Source organism: Alligator sinensis, unplaced genomic scaffold (assembly GCF_000455745.1).
Source record: "Alligator sinensis unplaced genomic scaffold, ASM45574v1 scaffold488_1, whole genome shotgun sequence".
NCBI classification, from domain to species: Eukaryota; Metazoa; Chordata; order Crocodylia; family Alligatoridae; genus Alligator; species Alligator sinensis.
In genome coordinates, this window is record NW_005842970.1 from 149,669 (window position 1) to 153,655 (window position 3,987).

At 45.5% G+C, this 3,987-nt stretch overlaps 1 protein-coding gene and 1 long non-coding RNA gene across 4 annotated transcripts in view; both read right to left on the reverse strand.

The window, feature by feature from the left end:
- Nucleotides 1-3,987, reverse strand: part of CCDC102B (coiled-coil domain containing 102B) — a 420,613-nt gene that overhangs the window by 50,411 nt on the left and 366,215 nt on the right. The gene's annotated exons all lie outside the window — the stretch shown is intronic.
- LOC106723008 overlaps nucleotides 1-3,987 on the reverse strand; it is an 8,561-nt gene that overhangs the window by 2,000 nt on the left and 2,574 nt on the right. The gene's annotated exons all lie outside the window — the stretch shown is intronic.

Below are 3,987 nucleotides of genomic sequence, written 5' to 3' on the forward strand. Positions count from 1 at the left end.
CGCTTTCCCTATGGCCAGGGTCTATTTTTAGCCCCCTGCCTCTTCTACCCCAAGACAAAGAATCCCCACAGCAAACCAAACCCTCCTGATCCTGCCCATCCCTCCCTCCATCCTGACTTATTTGCATTTGCTCCTGACACTGGCAAATGCTGGTAAAACTAGCACTGGGAGCAGTTTGTGGGATCAAGGATGCTGGTGGGCTTGTGGAAGGGTGGCTGGCTGGTCCATGGGGAGACTGTCTAGGCATTGGGGAGGGGCTAGAGGGGCTAGAAATAGGATAAGTGAAGCCTAGGGCTGGAGCCAGTGGATGGGCTTTTCCAGCCCTGGGGCTGTTCTAGGAACATGTACTGAAGTTCAGTTAGATCGGTCTACCCATACCTAATCTAACTTAGTGCATGTCTGAGATACAGTTAAATTAGATCAGGTTGGCCATTTTCTGACTGCTCTAACTTTCCTGGAACTTCTGTAGAGCTTGCACTTAGATCGCCTAACTAGGAATCTAAGTGTAAGGAGAGAACTAAGATCAGGTAGTCATTTTTAAACACATCTAACCTCCCCCTAATCTCCCCAAATGTCTGTACATACCCTCGAAAAAACAAAACAAGGCCACACCTGGAAAGAGAGCGATGGACAACAGGGAAAGATGGATTTATAGCATTGGCAACTTGTAGGGGGTGTACGTGGGTGCACATGCACCCCCTGAGATTGGCCATGCACCCCCTGGAAGCGTTAGCCATGAAACCAGAAGGACACTTTTGGTTTCACAACTGGCTCCATGATTGGCCGCTGAGGGACATCCCTGGTTGGCAATCAGCCACTGGGGGACACCCCCTGGCCAGCGATCTGCTGTACCCCCAGACTTGAGAGGCACCAGTCACCCATGCTTTATAGGTTGGAGTAGCAGGGCAAATCTTGCCCAGGATGAAGAAAGTGGAAACAAAAACTGAACCCGTCTAAAGAACTGAGTGGGGAAGATGAAAAAGAGAAGATAATGTTCTTTTGTGCAGGGAGATGGTGTTGTTGGGGATAAATGCCCCAAATGCAGGATTGGCTCATAAAGATATTTGATAGGTATTCTGACTCCTAACAGAATGAGACTGTCAAGAGATACTACAGATGGCAGGTTTTAACTATGAAACCCAAGAACCAGCAGCAATAGGAAGGAATATTTATATGGTTGAGTTGAGTACTGCTCCACATTCAGGTAACTCTGGAGTCATTAAAAGTTTTCCAATTATGAACAGAGTTGTGTGATGCATGCTTCCAGCTTATGGAGAGATTGTTGAGAGAGAGAGCAATCTAACCCTAGAGAAATGTCTGTAAATAGCAAGGACAGCTGAACTATCCAGCAAAAGGAAAAGGATCAAACAATAGAAGCTACTAAGCAGACTGGTGCCAACTGTAGTTAAAGCAAACAAGAGAGATATAGACTAAGAAATAATGCATTCATTATGATTTCATGCATATATTTTGGAAAACCTTGGGAACAGAAGAAAAAAAATGCTAAGGTTAGGAATCCAGGGCATGAAAAACAGTACCAATTTATGTTCCAATGCTGTAGCTACCTCAGTGTGAAAGTAGCAGCAGTACATACAGCAACTGAGATACTTCTACTGATGGAGAAGATACCTGGAGCATGACCTTCAGAGATCCGGTAACTCTCAGTATACACACAGTACAGAAGAAAGATGCCAGCCATTTAATTCCTGTATCTATAACAATGTTATTAGATCAATGACCAATTTGATCCTAGCTGGATTATGGAGCCAGCTGCAAATTAAACTCTGCCACACTAATAAACAGCAATGTTAGACTGGAAAAGTGAGACCAGATACTGGTTATGTTCAATAAAAATCCTTCTGAAGCTGGTAAGTAAATGTGAGTTGTTAATGAGATATCCACAAAACAAGATGCATTATCTCTTGAAATTTGCAGTAGTTAACACACAGGAGTATCCTTTGCAGTTGGACAGAAGGACCGTGTATGTCCTGGATTTGGCTACAGTACAATAGCAGAAAATCCTCCTCGTTGCACAGGATGAAAAGCGAACAACCATTATAGACGCTTTTTTAGCATTCTAACAGAACATAAGGATGTATTTTAGAGCAATTGAAAGCTTAGTGGGCAGCTGAAGGTGGAAACAGAATCCTGTGTCCATGAGTTCATTAAAGGCAGAATTCTATTAGCGTTGGTGAAGCTACTGTGAAGAAGGAGCCTGAAGAGAAGAGTCATTGTTTCACCCTCTGAAAATGCCACAGTGTGTGTCAGCAAGCATGCAGTGGTGAGAAAAGCTTCAGGTAAACTGAGAAGCTCCATTACTCCCAGACCATTAAACACAGCATTGAAAAGAAATCACTACCCATTACCAGTGATTAAAGACAACATTACTCAATCTTTTAAGACAAAACTGCCTACAGTTTGTGATGCTAATGATAGGTCCTGGTATACTGAAAGAGATGCAAAATCCATATTTATGGCAGGTACCGCTGGGTTTTAGCTGCCCAGGCACAAAGATGTGAACCATGTCAAGTGATTTGCAGGGACTGCCAATTGTTTTTCTAGAAGGCCATAATCCCTTGCCACAATTTAACACAAAATGATGCAACATGAAAACAGTCAGAAACACCAGAATAATCTTTCAATGTAGGTAGGAAAAGCAAAAGCAAAGCACCAGGCATAAATTGCTTAGCCCTGTAGTGAGGATAGAGCTACAATGTGTTGTCTTGAAAGGAGGTCCAGGAGTAACCCTGATGCAAAGCCCATAGCATTTTTCTAGTTGAATTTGGACAAAACGGCTAGGCAGTATGATCAGATGGAAAAGGAGCTACTGGCTGTGCACTTTAGAATGGACCAGTTCCACCAATACAGCGTTGGGCACCCAACAGATAGACATGAAACCATATACTGGTTTCGCTAATTCTTCTTACTAAGGGTTCAAACACTGTAACACAGTGTTGCCATTGGTGGCAAACACATGAAGCAGGGCAGAACTCCCAGAGCACAGATGTTTCTGTGCGACAGGGAAGAGAAGAGTGCATTAGCCTGCCACGATACCTTTGTCACTGTTGGCAGGCTCCAGGCATTACAATAAAGTACTAAACTAGATGGAGTGCTACTGACAGGAAAACAGGCTTTCAGGCTGGCCATGTGACAAGTGCCACTAAAGGTTACCTCCTAGCAACAGGAGAGGAAAGAGCTCTGCACATAGAGGATTTTGTTTAAAGAGCCCAAAGCAGTCATTCCTCCAAATTTAAGAATTGGCAAAGAGAAATACAGGCTTTACTGCTGACAAAAGGAAGCATGACCCATGTAAGTGTAACAGCTGCTGCTGGACTTGCAGCAGGGCTCCGGATCCCTGCAAAGGCAGAGAGGGAAAGTTTGCAGAAAGTTGCAGAAATGTGTTGTTTGCAAGAGCACATGCATGTGTTTGATGGGCTCCTGAGGCAGGAGAGGGGAGGGAACTCAGCCCAGGGGACTCAGCCAGGCACAGAGAAGGGAAGGGACCCGAGACCACAGAGCTTGGGGAGGAGCCACCCTGTAGCCTGCCTGTGAAGTGAGTCTGCCCTTAGTGATGGGAAGAAGACAACCTGGTATCCTTTTCCCCTCTGTGAGGCACAGGGATCCACGTGGAGGAAAAAGGGTGGTAAGGTAGACTTGCCTAGGAGGGCAGGGTGTTGATTTGGGAAGGCTCTGGTGAGAGTTGACTGAGAACCAGCCTGGGGCTGGGTGGGTGATCAACCCAGGGATGTTTCAGTTACCAGCACAACCGGTCGTGTCTGGGAATTGGAGAATGGTGCTTTTGGGGAGAGGGGACAGCGTGTGTTTCTTTGCCGATACCACAGACAGCTGGAGCAGAGGAGAGCTGCTGTTTCTCATGAAGCTCTAGCAGAGAGCAGGACTTTCTGAAGCAGCAGCACCAGCCATGAGTATTGTGTTGCCAGTGTGAAGAAGAGCTGATGTCTTGTTAACGCTGTGTGCTCCTGCTGA